This window comes from Vicugna pacos, chromosome 19 (genome assembly GCF_048564905.1).
Source record: "Vicugna pacos chromosome 19, VicPac4, whole genome shotgun sequence".
NCBI classification, from domain to species: domain Eukaryota; kingdom Metazoa; phylum Chordata; class Mammalia; order Artiodactyla; family Camelidae; genus Vicugna; species Vicugna pacos.
The window spans coordinates 4,450,583-4,466,696 of record NC_133005.1 but is presented as its reverse complement, the minus strand read 5'-3'; the positions used below and the strand labels follow the sequence as shown (position 1 = coordinate 4,466,696).

General features: G+C 45.2%; 2 long non-coding RNA genes across 3 annotated transcripts; both read right to left on the bottom strand.

Annotated features, from left to right (window-relative positions):
- Positions 1–5,440: 5,440 nt before the first annotated feature.
- On the bottom strand, positions 5,441–13,971 carry LOC140687235 (uncharacterized). Of its 2 annotated transcripts, none has more exons than XR_012061409.1 (3): positions 13,834–13,971; positions 8,041–8,159; positions 5,441–5,881 (listed from the first exon to the last, which is right to left on the bottom strand). It is a non-coding gene; the product is annotated as an uncharacterized lncRNA (long non-coding RNA). The 2 variants fall into 2 exon arrangements; XR_012061410.1 differs by lacking the exon at positions 13,834–13,971 and adding an exon at positions 10,529–10,606.
- Positions 13,972–14,975: 1,004 nt separating this feature from the next.
- Positions 14,976–15,894, bottom strand: LOC140687236 (uncharacterized). Its single transcript, XR_012061411.1, has 2 exons — positions 15,768–15,894; positions 14,976–15,268 (listed from the first exon to the last, which is right to left on the bottom strand). It is a non-coding gene; the product is annotated as an uncharacterized lncRNA (long non-coding RNA).
- Positions 15,895–16,114: the final 220 nt, after the last annotated feature.

The window sequence follows — 16,114 nt, the reverse complement described above, 5'->3', positions numbered from 1 at the left end:
TCCCTCAACTGCCCTCTCTGCGCGAACCTCCGTGACTCCCAAAGGTTTCCTCGGCCTTTGTCCTGGTCCTCGGGAGCCCCTGCGGGCCAAGCCTTTGGTGGCCCTATTTTGAGGGTAAGTGGGTGGGTTTAAATATATCACCTCTAAGGGTGGGGACAAGGTGAGGGGGGAGGAGCAGGCACGCTCTCTGGGAATTAAGGTTCCACCCACGGGGACAGCTGGCTCCTTCCAACCACAAAGGGCACGGTCACAGAACAGTCCTGTTGAAGAGGGTGATTAAGTGTTGGCCTTGGGCTCACCTCTGGCAGGCCTGCCATTCCCTTCCACATGTGCCACCAAGCTTGCCTTGGACATTAGTCAGGAAGGCGCCAGAGAGTAGATCATGAGACTAATTTATTGTTTAAATCTGAGGTTGGTCTTCGCACGCCTTGGGTTCACTGGGATATCGCTCAGGGCCTTGCCGAGACTCCCTGTTCTTCCTGGGGACAGACCCACTTGGCACACAGGCCACACGCTCACTTAACAGGCCACCGCCTTCACAGGCTTGGATGGCTTCGCCCCATCTCCCAGCTCCTGCTGCCAGAAAAACCAGCACAAAGGCAAAGCTTACATGAGGGGAGGCGTGCGGGGGGAGGAGGACAGAAGACCTTAGCGTTTCGGCAGGAAAAAATCCGCTCAGATATCACTGCGGGGTGCCAGTGTACATTGTGCAAGTGTACCTTTCCGGAAGGCAAATTGGCAATATGTACCAAGAGCTTGAAAGCAGTGCCAGCCCTGGACGAGGTCTGCCCAGCTCTGGTAACACAGCCGCAGTCATGCTGTGCAGCAAGCCGTCCCCAAACTCACGTTCCCAGAAACAGTCTTCTCGCACATCAGTGTCCAAGCCCGTGAAGGTCTGAGGTGCTATCCTCTTTCCAAGTTACAAAGTGAGCCATCCAGTTTCCTGGAGGCTGGCAGGAGACATGTGTCTTCTGGGTCAGGGGTGAAGGGTAGTTTATTCTCAGCGATGGCGGTCACCAGAATACCAGCATTTTACCCAGTTCTTCACATTCCAGTTCTCACACAGCAGTGCAGTTAGGGCAGGGGAGACCTGCACACACAGCAGGTTGCACACAAATGCACAAAAATCGACGCAAGCTGGAGTGTAGACATAAATGTAAAGGCAAAAAAATAAAGCTTCAAGAAGAGCATCTTGAGACAGGCAAAGAACATTCACCATTTGGCCTTGATTTCCAGTCCAAGCGGCTTTTTGAGAGGGAAGGCCAGGCCGAGGCAAGACCGCCTCACTGAGCAGCAGAACAGCCTGGAGCCTCTGGGTCCATCCATTCCTCCATCCGTCCATCCGTCCATCCGTCTATCCATCCATCCATCCATTCATCACAACTTCTTTGGGAACTAACTATGGGCAAGGCCAACATGCTGCAGTAAAAACAAAACAAACACATTAACCATAAAGGGAAAATGGATTAATTGGATTTCATTAACAGTGTATTTGATGTAGCTTGATGACCTCCCCACCTTTGCTGGTGGGGCCCGGGAGTTCTGAATTATGTCAGAAAATGAAGAAACAGAGAGAGGCCATGTGAGGAAATGAACAAGGCGATCCCAGCGAAACCCTGGACGGGCCCTCGCTTCCTGGCCGCTGTCTGGCGCGCTCCACTCCAGTGCCCCGGGCTGCAGAGAAAGGCACGGCATGGGGGTCAAACACCTGAGTCTGGGACCTGATTCTGTTACTGTAGTCGTCCACGAGCACGTGACCCTGGAGTTATTTCACCCGGACAAACTTCTGTCTCCAGCAGACACAGCAGCAGTGTGACGAAGGAGGAGGAGGAGGAGAGGGAGTGGGAGGAGAAGAAGAATAGAAGCTGTCCCTGTCTTAGTCCCTGCATCCAAGTCAGTGCTGCTGGCTGCAGGTAATCGTGGGTACCACCTACTGAGTGACCACTCCGTGCCAGGCACTATTCTGCACTCTGACGTATACCGCCTACTTCTTCCCAGCCGCCTTGGGAAGTAGGCACCGTTAGCATCTCCACCTTATTGGTGCGGAGGTAGGCACAGGAGGTCAGTGGAGGAGGAGTCAGCATTTGATCTAGGCAGTCTGCCTTCAAAGTCTGGGAACAGAACCAGTCTCTGGATTCAGAGCCGGCACCACCCAACCCCCCTGGGAGGTTTGGATCCCAACCCCGCACCTGTCCTCCCTGCAGAGAGTCGCTCACCCTGGGGGAAAGAGTGCAGGCAGTGACGCCGGCACCACCTCGGCAGAGCGGGCTGTGCTAAGTGTTCACGTGCACTGGCAGGAGCAGTTGACGGACTCGTGGATTCCACAGCCCGCCAAAGGCCGACACAACCGTCTGAAAAGGAGTAAGTCAAAAAGACGGCTGCAAATGCTTTATTCAGAGCTGAGTTTTCAAATCGAAGCACAAACCATGGCAAATAGGAATATTAATTCAAAGTAACAGAAAAGGCTCAATCTTTAGGTACTTATTTAGAACCAGCTAGAAATGTAAAAGCAAGACCTAACCACGTGCAGCCCACTAGAGGTGCAACTGACGTTTAATCAGCCCCCACGGCTGGATGCCCTCACCCGGTTAAGGGAACTAAGGAACAAGTTATCAAAATAGAGCCGGTTTCTCCAAACGTGGTAGGATTAAGGGGAGAGAACAAAAGATCTTAATAGAGAGTCAGACATGTGCAGCTGTTCTAAAAAAACTGCCACAAAGGTTTCTGCACATCCTCACCGACATTTGTTACTTGTGTCCTTTTTGATGACGGCCATTCTGACAGGTGTGAGATGGTGTCTCACTGTGATTCTGATCTGCATTTCCCTGGTATTAGTGATGCTGAGCAGCTTTTCATGCTCCTGTGGGCCATCTGCATTTCCTCTTCTGGAAAAATGTCTATTCAGTTCTTCTGCCCATATTTTAAATGGGTTGTTTGTTTGTTTGCTTGCTTTTTAATTGAAGTACAGCTGATTTAAAATGTTGTATTAGTTTCTGGCGTACCGCATGGCTGGACTTGGAGGGCGTTATGCTAAGTGAAATAAGTCAGACAGAGAAAGACAAACGCTGTAAGAGATCACTTACATGTGGAGTCTGAATATAACAGAAAAGAAACAGACTCACGATGTAGAGAAGAAATAAGTTGTTACCAGTAGGGGACGGGGTGGGGGTGGGGGGACAAGATGGAGGTGGAAGATTAAGAGGTACAAACTATCAGGTATGAAATAAGCCACAAGGATGTGCTGTACAGCATGGGGAATATGGCCAGTATTTTATAGTAACTGTAAATGGAATACAGCCTTTAAAAATTGTGCATTACTATACTGTAAGCTTGTAACATAATATTGTACATCAACTATAATTCAATTTTTTAAATATTATACTGTAAGATAAATACATTCCAAAAACTGCCACAAAGAATGAATCTATCTTATAGGTTGATGACAAGGATTAGAGCTGAACATAATGCAGATATTAGCGTATGAGTAAGTGGTCGCTAGTCTGATTTTTGTAGCTGTTAAAACAGTGAATGATGGGGGCGCAGGAGCCGGTCAGTGCTTCTAGTTCTGACCGTCAGAATTTCAGTCTTTTCTGCATGAGCTGTTCTGAAGCTTACTATCTTGGGCCAGGTGCCCCAGAAGCAGACTCTGGATTGAGGGCTTGCGTGTCAGTGATTCACTAAGGATGTGCTCGCTGGGAAGACTGGTGTGGGAGTAAGAAGCAGATCAGGGAGGGCAAAGACATTCTGGGCTTTCAAGTTAAGTCCACTGGCTTCATCCTGGGGGAACTCAAGAGTGTAAGTCATGAGTTTCCCTGATTTGAAACAAAGGAATTGTGGCATCCTCCAGGGCTCGTTCAAGGGCTGCACTCAGTGGGGAGTATTAACTCCCAGGCACATCTACTGACTTTTTACCACCTGGCAAAAGTGGCTCCTATAACCCAGGAGCAGTCTTCCAGTGAAGAGCCTCGGGTGTGAACCTGGAGGCACATTCCAGAGCCGACATCAGAAATAGTTAAAGGGACCCAGAGGGATCTGGGCGGAGCCCTGCCGGGCGCTCCTACACTTACTGATGTCACCTACTGAATAGACAGTGGGCTCTCAGCCAACACCAGCCTTCCCCCGAGAAGGGGGGGTCGTCTTTCCCGTTGGTTAGCAAAGGTGTTTGAAAGACTACCATGCGTGAGGCCCCATGAGAGATCATTTTAAAAACACCTTGTTTAATCCTTAAGGTGCCCTCAGAGGTTCACTGCCCTCATTCTAAGGATGAATCAAGACCTTCAGAGAGGTTTAGGAGCTCGTCCAAGGTCACACAGCTAACAAATCACACACCCAGGGAATGTGCACACGCGTGTCTCCCTGGCTGCATCTTGAGAACTCGCTGGGGAAACACATGACTCTCACGCAGTCCTCAAATACAGCCTCACAGCAGTGAGCTTGCCGCCTTCTGGCACCGCTGCATTCATGTCCTGGGGCTGCTGTAACAAAGCACCACACACTGGGCGGCTTCAAACAGCAGAAACTGATCTCTCCCGGTTCTGGAGGCCAGACGTCCAAAACGAAGGCGTCGGCAGGGCCACGCTGTCCATGAAGCTCTAGGGGAGGGACCGTTCCCCGCCTCTGTCCCGGCTTCCGGGAGCTTCCGGCTCGTAGCCCTGTCACTCTAGTCCTCCTCCTCCACAGGGCACCCTCCCTGAGTCTTCACGTCACTGTCCCTCTCTATGTGTCTAAATCCAAAGTTTCCCCTTTTACAGGGACCTCATCTTAACTTGGTTAATCTGCAAAGACTCTATTTCTGAATAAGGCCACATTCTGAGGTACAGAGTAGGGTGTGGTGAGGACCCCAGCACATCTTTTTTGGGGGAACACAATTTAATCCATATCCGCTGTTCGCACTTCCAGTGGTTTCAATACATTCTTCTTATCTGATTTCCAGCTTCTCGGAAATGAAGACACAAAAGATTATAGAGATGGAAACACAAGAGTTCTATTCCTTAAAAAAAAATTAATACTTCTTTCGCAGCAGGCTTTCTCAATGCTGAGGAAATAATCTATGCCAGAAGCCGCAGGTTTAAGTCAGCTCTAAATCTGGCCTGATCCTCAGAATTCCCATCATTGCTATGGGACTTCTGATCAGCCAACAGGACCAAAAAATATCAATTTCAGGAACCTAGGAAGTAAGTGGTGTCTTTGCATCAGCCTGGTTTTGCACCCTCGCTGAGCCCAAAGCTGACTCATGGAGACGGTTCTTGAACCTCAGTCTTCTGTTTTTTAATTTGCTTTGCTTGCTCTTGGATACCACCTCGCTTTTCAGCTGGCTCCCAGGGAGGTGTGCCCGGCAGTACCCTGTCTCATGCTTCAGACAGGTTGAAAGTGCATGGGAGGCAGAGCTGAGGGTCCTTGGGACTGAGATTCAACCACCCTCTAACTCCTTCAGCCCCGCCTGCAAAATAGAAAACTCTGAGCTGAAGGGTGGCAGGGCCTGGCTGACTGTGATGATCCTTAGAGCCTCTGTGTTTTTCTGGGCTGGATGCCAGAGCCAGCATATCCAGGCAGTGTTTGCAGAGAAAAACTCTTCTGTTTGCTTATGTTGCTTTCTTGCTCTTTCTCATCAAGATTTAAACAATTGCTGGTGCTGAGAATCAGCAGATTCAGGGGGAAACAGCAACAACATCAATAACAACCTGAAAAACGGGCTGGCAGGCTCAGAGGCCCTCTGGAGGTGGTGACTTTTGGACTTTCACTTGAATCCCTACTGTGTCCTGCCATCTTTTCCCTTACATTCTCCATCCTGGGTTCTGCAGTTAAGGTCTGGAATTGAGGGCTGTTCTGAGCATAAGACCTGGGCTGAGAAGAGATGCGATACATTTGTTTTCTCCCGTGTCTGAAAGAAGAGAAACCCAAATTCAGCCAAGTGGATAACTCTTCTGAGGCTAAAAAAGAAAAGTGTGTTTGTGACACATGCATCCTCTGAGATATTATGTTGTGACCTACTGTGTGTTGTGTGCTGTTCTAGATATTACTTACATGAACAACAATAAAACAAGACTATAGTATCTAAACTAGTTACAGTGTTTCTAAATGGTGGTGATGTGGAGGTCTGGGGTTTGATTTTAGTCCTATGCTGCACATATCGTGGTTATATTTTGTTTTATTCATGATTAATTAGACAGCAACATCACGGGGCTTCTTTTCCACAGCTGGGCCAGGGAAAGTACAAGATGAGCCTGAACTAGTTTTTTTTTTTCAATTGAGGCATCGTTAATTTACGATATTTTGTAAATTTCCGATATACAACATGGTGACTCACAATTTTTAAAGATTATACTCCATTTATAGTTATTATCAAATATTAGCTGAATTGTACACCCCTGTGTTACACAGTATACCCTTGTAGCTTGGTTACTGTATACATAGTACTCTGTACCTTTTTATCCTCCTCCTCTTTTTTGCCCCTCCCCCTTCTCTTTCCCCACTGGTAACCACTACTTTCTTCTCTGTATCTCTGAGTTTGTTTCTTTTTTGCTTTATTCACTAGTTTGTTTTATTTTTTAGATTCCACATAGAAGTGATGTAATAGAGTATTTGTCTTTCCCTGTCTTGTTTCACGAAGCACAATACCCTCCAAGTTGATCTAAATTGTTGCAAATGGCAGCATTTCATTCCTTTGAATGGCTGAGTAGTGTTCCATCGTGTGTATCTATGTATCTGTCTAGCCCCACATCTTCTTTACCCAGTCATCTGTTGATGGGCACTTAGGTTGCTTCCCTAGCTTGGCAATTGTAAATAATGCTGCTATGAAGAGCCTGAAGCGTCTTGTATCAGTAAGAAAGGAAGTATTTGAAAAGGACGGGGACACGTCAAAAGGCTCAGGAAACAGCCTGACAAATGGCCAAAGCTGAAAAATTGAAGCACTGAATAAATAACAATAGTGTTGGGTTATAACCCATAGAATAAAATAAACACCCGCTAGTACATACCTGATATAAGTAAATACATTTTTAAAAATCAATTAAGCAAATAAGGGAGAAAAGACAGCTCTTCCTGACAGAGAAATTCTAATTAATAAATGTAGAAAGAGGAAAACAGAAAATCACCTTTAGAAAACCCAGCATTTGTCAGAGCCACTGACGAATGCTAAAGTAGTCAACAGAAGTTTGAAGAAAGTCAGAATATTTGCAGTCTCAGATACCTCCCCCAAGATGTTTATTAATTACAAAGGGAAAAATAGTAATTTTATGGTGCACAAATCCAGGAGACAGCACCAAAACCAAGGGATCAAAGGCAACATCACTATAAAAAGCTAACATCACCACATTTCTCCCCTGAAACCTGCACTGGTGAAAGGGCACAGCCCCACCAGGGAACGCACCACCTGCATTGGATGCTGAGACAAACCCAAATTGAAGGATACTCTACAAATAAGTGAGCAGTACTCTTAAATACTGCCCAGGTCATGAAAGTCAAGGGGAGACAGGAACTGTCACAGATTCGAGGAGATTACGGTTACATGACATCCAAACGTAGTGGCGGGAAACCTGTTAGAAGTCCAGGGAAAGCCTGCAGATTGGTTAACAGGATTGTACACATGACCGTTCCTTAATGTTACATGGTTGTGCTAGATAGTAACGTTAGGAGAATCTGAGTAAGGGTCAGTGATGCATTTTTCTCTAAGTATAAAAAAAACTTTTTAAAGAACAAAATACATTTGAAAGTAGGTCTATTTTATGTTTCATAGAAAAAGGTTTACCTTTAGGTTCAGAATGGTCTGGTTTTACAAAGCACCTGTTTATCATGGACTCAGGGTCATCGGGAGATGCAAACTTGTGTGTCTCTGGAAACACTGTCAGGGTAACTAAGACTTTCCTTCTTGCTTTGCTCTCACTGACTTGGTATTTCCAGGTTGTTTTGGTTTTCCAGATTTGTATAAACAAACTCCTGGCTCATAAGTATTACATATTCCTTGCAGGGGTGATGTGGCTTATAAAATACTTTGTTTTAAAAAAATATATATAAAAACCACTTGGTGTGAATTTTGTTTACCTGAAATCAGATGTCATGTTGACCCTATGACTTCTCCTGGCCTCACATTCATGCACTGAAGTCTTCAGATCACACCCAGAAAGACCGCATCCCTTAATGCTTCAGTTACAGGGACCCAACTGATGGGAAGAAACACAGAACAAGAGATTTTTCCCAACTATCTAAACAATTAGGACCTTCTGAGAGAAAAAAAAGCAAATTTCCAGTAACCAGAAAGTTTTATAAATCACTATGGTTATGAAAATCACAGTAACCAACAATTAGCACAAAATTTGGGTGGTGCCTTTTGTAGTGTATCAACGAAACAATAGAAAAGAGTGGAATGTTCCCTTTTTTGACCTTTTGTATGCTTTTCAAAGAAACATTTATTTTTAAAGAAATTGTATTTTTAACAAAGTTGCTATATGTTCCTTCTTGGTCTATGAATAGTAACACTGGTCAAGTAGGGAAAAAGTGACTCCAGGCAAGGCCACCATGAACAGTTGTGCATGTTGTGCACTGCAAAAAAAGACACTCAGATGAAGGCTTAATGGGGCTGAAATCCATCCTCCTCTGCTCTCGAAGCTGCATGCCTGTGGTGTCATCTCCACCAAGAGGGATGGTTGCCTTATTCTAATGACACAAAGGTGCTGAACAGACTAGTGTTGGCTCTGACCATGGGTACGGTGTGACTGGTGCCAGGAGCAGACTAGGAAATACAAGTCTGGTGTGGCAAAAGGGATTTTGATGATCAATGAGTATTGAAAACTCTTTATAGTCTTATGGCAAATATTTCTTTCTGGGTCCAGTGTTTTCATTAAAAAAGTAAGGCTCCCTGTCATCCCAGAAACCCACCAATTTCCTTTGCACACACATGTGCACACATAAATCAGCACAAATGGCAGCTCATTATTATATCCTTCGCTTTTTAAAAACTTTTAATAATATTCTCTTTATTCTGATAAAATATACAGAATATAAAATTTACCATTTTAACAGCTTTTAAGTATATGGCTCACTGAGACTAAGGACAGTCACAGTGTTATAAAACCATAATCGCTGTCTCTGTGCACAATTCTTTCATCACCCCAATTGAAACCTGTACCCGTTAAACAGTAACTCCCTATACCTCCCTCCGCCACCCCTGGTGGCCACCATTCTACTTTCTATCTCTATGAACTTGACTGTTTCAGCTGCCTCATACAAGTGAAATCATACAATATTTGTCTGTTTGTGTCTGTCTTATTTTACTTCAAATAATGTCTTCAAGTTTCAGTCGAATAACATCTTCTATGTTGTAGTGTGTGTTAGAATGTCATTTCTTTTCCAGGCTGAATAAGTTCCATTGTACGTATAGCTCACGTCTTGTTTGTCCATTCATCTGTCAGCGGACACTTGGGTTGCTTCAGCCTTTTGGCTACTGTGGATAATACTGCTGCGAACACGAGTGTATAAAAATCTCTCCAAGACCTTGCTTTTAATTCTTTTAGATGTATACCCAGAAGTGGAATTTGAGATCATACAGCAATTTGATTTTTCAGCTTTTGAGGAACCTCCATACTGTTCTCCACAGCAGCTGCTCCATTTTACATTCCCTCCAGCAGTGCACAAGCCTTCCAGTTTCTCCACATCCTCACCAACACTTGTTATTTTCTGGGGTTTTTTTTTGGGGGGGGGTTGGGGTAGTAACCATCCTTATAGGTGTAAGATCGTATTTCATTGGAGCTTTGATTTGCATTTCCCTAATGATTAGTGATGCTGAGCATTGTTTCATGTGTTCATTGGCCATTTGTGCATCTTCCTTGTTGAAAGGTTGTCCCAGCACCGTTTGTTGAAAAGCTTGTCCTTTTCCCATGGTGCGGTGTCAGCACCCTTGTCAAAAATCATTTGCCCCTACAGATGAGGTTTATGTCTGGGCTGTCTATTCTATTCCGGTGGCTTACATGTTTGTCTCTATGCCAGGACCGCACAGTTTGGATTATTGTAGCTTTGGAAGTAAGTTTTGAAACCATGAAGTACGAATCCTCCAACTTTGTTTTTTTTTTCCTCTCGAGATTGTTTCAGCTATTTGGAGTCCCCTGAAATTCTATATTAATTTAAGGATGAATTTTCTATTTCTGCAAAAAAAAATACCATTAGTAGTTTGATGGAGATTACACTGACTCTGTAGATCACTGTGGGTGATATCCTGATGACTTTAAGACTTCTAATCCTTGAACATGAAACGTCTTAACATTTATTGTGTCTTCTTTAATTCCTCTTAGCAATGGTTTATACTTTCCAGTAGCCAGACTTTCACCTCCTGGGGTAAGTTAATTCCTAAGTATTTGATTCCTTCCTGATGCTACTGTAAATGAAATTATTCTCTTAATTTCCTTTTCGCATTGTTCTTTGTTAGTGTGTAGAAACACAAGTGATATTTGTGTGTTGATTTTGTATCCTGCTGTCTCTCTGACTTTTCAAAATGTATGCATTAGGGCTTGTTCGCACAATTAATATTCAGACATACCTCATCATACTCCGGATAGCGCTTCATCGTGGGGATATTCTAGACCTGAGACCAAAGCTACCTGTCTTCATACTTAAAGTCTATATTGCTGCCTCTTGGCCCAGAAAGCCTAAAATACTATCTGGCCCTTTAAGAAAAAACTTGCCGAGCCCCATTCTAGAACACAGTTGGCCAATCGCTTATGGAAAGGCCATTTGAATTGTTTCCAACTCAGTGCTTTTGTAAACAATGTTTCCATAACATTCTCATTTATTGACTTTTGCCTCGGGTGTATCTATCTGTAGGGTGGTTCCCTAGTAGAGGAGACATTGCCAGATGAAGAGGTACATGGATTTTCGTTTCGACAGTTAACACCAGAGCGCCCTGGAAAGAAATCTGCACCAGCGCCTCTTTCCCGCGTGCTTGCCGTGGGAATTACCCGTCTGTTTCATTTTTATTGTCACATTGGACTTTCCATTTCTTTCACTGTAAGTTTGGTCAAGCACCTTTTCACGTATAAATTACCTGTCCTTGTCTTTTGTTCACTTTTCTTTTGGATGTTGGGTTGTTGATATTTACCCACTCTTTCTGTGCTTAAGTAACACTTCTTTCAATATTAAAGCAACTGGGCCTTTGTCGTACAAGCAGCAAATGTTTTTCCCAAGTTTGTCATTTAAAAAAACTCTTTAAATAAATATTTTTCCCTAAATAAACTTTTTCCCTTAGAGTGCTAATCTGCTTTTTTTAGAAGTATAGTTGATGTACAGTGTTATATAAGTCACAGGTGTACAATATAGTGATTCACAATTTTTAAAGGTTAGACTCCGTTTATAGTTATTATAAAAGATCGGCTGCATTCCCCGTGTTGTACAACACATCCTTATAGCTCATTGTATACATAATAGTTTGTACCTCCCCTATAAATAAGGTTTATATGTATATAAACCTGGCAGTCTTTTCCTTCATGTCTGTTGGGTTTTATGTCCTGCTGAGAAAGATCTTCCGTATTCGGAGATGATTGTTAAAAAAAAGAACCCTCAAGTTTCTTCTCCTACATTTATGTTTTTGAAACTACTTTCATCCATCTGGAATTGACTCGGTGTAAGGAGCAAGGTATGACTCCAGCTGGGACTCAGCTGTCCCAAAGTCACTTACCGAATAATCCGTCTTTTTCTCACTGCTCTGAAACGCCATCTTTCCATATGTATTTGGGTCTAATTCTGGGCTCTCTTATTTGTCGCATTGATCTAGCTGTGCATTCATATTGCTATTTCAAGTTCCCTTAGTTAAGTATAGTTTTCTAATGACACTTATTATTTGGAAGGAATAGCCTCCTCTCTTGGCTGCTTCTGTAGAATTTCTTGGCCATTTTTGCATGTTTCACTTTTCATATGAACTTTAGAATCAGTTTGTCTAATTAAAACCTATTTTCATTGAGATTGCATTAAATTTTTGGATCAGTTTAGGGAGAAAAAAATGCTATCAGTTCTTCCTACTCAAAAATAAGATATGCCTTACTATTTATTCAAGTTTTTGAAAGTTTTTCTAGAGCTTTAAGGTTTTGGTTCATTTCAATTCATTTGAATTGCATTTGTTCCTAGATATTCTACCTTTTGTGGGTGTTGTAAATGGGATCTTTCTCCTATTGTATTTTCTAACAGGTTCTTTGCACATCAAAAAGTGATTGCTTTTTGTATATTATATTTATAATTAGCCACATTACTGAATTTTCTTATTTCTACTCATCTGTCAGGCAGTTCTCCTGGGCTTCGCAGATGCACAGTCGTGTCACTATAAGTCATGTCACTATGATACTTTCTCCAAAGAGTTAATCACACATTCACTTTTCCTCCAGGGTTTCACCACAGGGCTGTGCAAGGATCTTCCAGTTCTGTCCTTCTCAAAGGCTGTGTCCGCTTAATGCAGGTGGTCAACAAACCTACTTATTGTTATTACAATAATAATGCTGCTGTGTGTTCATCCTGATGTCCCGCGGGCTCTTAAGCACTTCTGGAGCCAGCCTACGTTTGCAAAATGACGAGACTCCACCATAGGTAGCTTGAGCATCTGTTTGCCAAAGCCCTAAGTGATTCAGGCTGCACCTAATCCACTGAGCTAGGAACTCAGAATTTCAAAATGGCCAAATAGAGCTTTAATAGCACTTTTGTAGTTCACATCCAAAGTCATGTGCCACTGTGACACAAACCTCCACTTTCCTCTCCTGTGAAATGGGTACACATCCTCAAGGTGCTTGGAAGAAGCCATGTTGTTCATATAAAAACATCTTTGCATAATGGTAAGACTAAGAGGTCCTAGGGAGGCCCCAGGTAATTCCTCTCCTCTCCGGGTTTGCCCCAACGCTCCTGTTCCTTCCATCCTCACCAGGAGATGCTGGCTGATTCACCAGCTTCAGTCTGAGAGCAGGCACCGAGGGTCCTGTCTGTCTTCCCAGATGCACAGGATCCCAGTTTCCTCCTCCAAGTCTTGATGTCTCTGCCAAAGATTCCAGGTACTGATTGCAAACCATGGGAGAGTGGCGCGCCCTCTGGCTTCTCCCTGTGGGGCATGCTTAGGGCATTAGTCACCAAGAAAGCCCACGGTGCGTTTGTTTAGTAAATGTGGCAATGGAAACGCTCCACGCCAGCAGCTTCTTTGGCATTTCGACTCTGTCATCTCAGAAAAACCTCCTCAAGCCATAGCTATTTATTCCAAAGCACAATGCCCGTAAAACCATAAGGCAGGACCAGGGGCTGTGTGCCTGGCTCCACACTCAGACAGCTCTGGATTTCGAAGGCCGTCTGGCAGCCCCTCCTGAAGTCATCTGGGCTCAGGGCGCCACTCCCTGGTCATGCCTAGATTCTTGACTGATTGATTCCATTTAATGGGGAAAGTTCCTCTTTTATTTGCTTGGCAAAGTTCCTGTGCCTGTGATGCAAAGCCTAAAATTAAGGCCCAGGATTTCGTGCCACCCTGACATCTGATGAAACCCACAGAGCCTCAGATGCCCTCACCGTCGGCTCTCCTCCCGACCCTGCTCCCAGGATGAGGTCCCCCCAGACAACCCTCCTTGTCAAGGGCACCAGGCGCAGTTCCTGCTTATCTCTGAGTAGCGGCTTTTAGCCCGTGGAATTGCTCAAACAAGCCAACCACATCCTCCCGCGTGAGCCCGAGGTCACCCCCTCCCCTGGATACTGCCAAGCCCCCCTCCACAGGAATCAGGCCGTTCACCTCGTTTGCACGCACAGCCCCTATGTGGCTCTGAGTGGCTCAGGGGCCTCCTCCCTGGCTGTGAGCACCTGTCACTGCTGAACCGTTGTCAGTCTCACCTGTCCGGTGCCCAGTGTCCAGCTGTCCCCCAGCCCGAGGGCGGGAATTCCTCTGTCACCAGTAGGAGGAATAGGAGGCAATTAAACGATGCCCACAAGGGATATGCACAGAGAGCCGTAGATGAGCAGCGCTGGAGGGCCGGCCAGGCTGGGGCGGCGGGGCGGCTGCGACGAAGTGGGCAGAGACCGGCTCGGGCCCGTCCCAGTGCATTTCTCTGGCGCTGTGATCTTAGTGGTGGGCCCCTCTGGAGCCTGTTGAGCGGGGATGAGAGCTGGCTGTATCTGAGTTTTACTTTGTTTTATTTTTTATTTTTTTGGTGGGGGGAGGTAATTAGGTTTGTTTATATATATATATGCATATATATTTTTTTTCTTTTTAATGGAGGTACTGGGGATTGAACCCAGAACACTGTGCATGCTAAGCAAGCACTCTACCAGGGAGATACTCCCCACCCCCATCCCCTATCCCCCATCCCCTCATCTGAGTTTTAAACAGATGACTCTGGGCAGGTATGGGCTGAGCTCAAAGGGGATGAGGCTAGAGGCCCCAAGTCTGATTACGAAGCCAGTGCAAACCTCCGGGTAAGAGACGATGAGGACCTCAGCAAGGAACAGGGCTGTGGGGTGAGAGGACAGGAGAGCCTTGGGAAGTGTTTATAATGTGGAAAATGCAATCTGCTTGCCCCACCTAATCTGCAGGCTGCAGGTGTGTGTTGAACCCTCTCGTGAGTGAACGAGCACTCATGGAGCACTCGCTGGAGCCCAGCAGGACTGCAGGGTCAGGTTGTGCAGGATGAGTCCTTCCCAAGGGCAGCCACCCGAGGATGAGTGGTGGGGGCCACCTGGCCTTCACCCCCCCCCCAGGCATAATGGGGAAGGAGGTAACCAGGAGATCTGGGACCAAGATAAGGCCCTCCTGGTGATGACTTTGATTTATAAACCCAAAGGATGATGGAATCTCATGCTCAAGTGCTGACTCAGGCTGGGTGTGCAGAATTCTGAAAAGGCAGACACCATCTCTCACCGTTTTCCCATGTGAGGTAAGAGCTGGACTTCTTGAAAAAGAAAAAAACCTTCCATTTCTTCCCTTTTGATAGGATTAACCTTCCACATGTTGACTCATGAGTGAATTCACCAGTGGATCCAAATTTAAGATTTATTTTTCAAGGCTGGGGAGTGTTACCAGGGCCCTCTGGACTGTGACTTCAAGAGAAATTTTAGGAAGACGAGAAACTCAGTGAATGAAACACTTAAGAACGTTATGCCAGTAGTTGCGTGGTGGAGCTATCTGGGGAGTTTTTAAAAATACTTAAACCCAGCTCCACACCCCGAGGCTGTGATGCACTCAGCGGGGCAGGGCCTGGGCATCTGTATGTCGTTGTCACTCCCGGAACGGCCGTCGGGGAAGGGGCCTGCAAGGCTGTCAGCCCAGACCCTGGTAGGAGAGAAAGTGCACATTGTGAGACCAGCAAGCAACATTTTATGTCAAAGGACTTTCACAACTGTTAGCTTTCACGACCTCGTTTTACTCACATGTTATGCTAAATCAGAGCTCAAAAACCTTGCTCATTAAATGGTTCTCAGACCAAGAATTTAAGATTTAAGTACAGGAGAGCTTCAAGTTGGGAGGAAAAAAACATTCAAGAAGATTCCACCTTACTGATTCCAACTTAAGCACATAATCAGGCACTCCGGAGGGCTAGCTGTCATCCAGTGTGTTTGACAGGTTTGGAAAATCCCCAAATAATTAAACAAATTAGATGTAATGCCTGGAAACTGTGATAGTTAGGTTGGCACCTTAAATTCTGATGACAGTTTTTGTTTCATCTTCTCCCTGCCCCAAAGTAAACTACAGAACAAGGTTTACAAGGACATAGAGGACTTTTTTCCCTCCTAATAAGTCCCTAAAAAGGTGTGGCAGACTCTGGAGAAACCTGCTCTTCATGTGCTCCTGCGTTCAGCTGCTGATTCTCCCTGTGGCTTTTAGCAATTTCTTCTCGGCTTTCCCAGCAGTGGAATTAGTGAAGGTCACCACACCCACGGACCAACACCCACAGCAACACGGGCCTCAACCAGGCACCTGCAAAACCATAGAAGAGACACGTTCCTCTCCTCACACAGGCTTCAGTTCCAAAACAGTGTATTCATCTGCACTATAGTACAGTGAGCAAATGGAGAAACGCACAAGCTCCCAAGCAAAACCCGAGACATATGCACAGAGAGAGGGTGGGATTAATCACTACAGCAGCGGTCGGTCCCCAGACTTTGCTCAGGGCCCTGA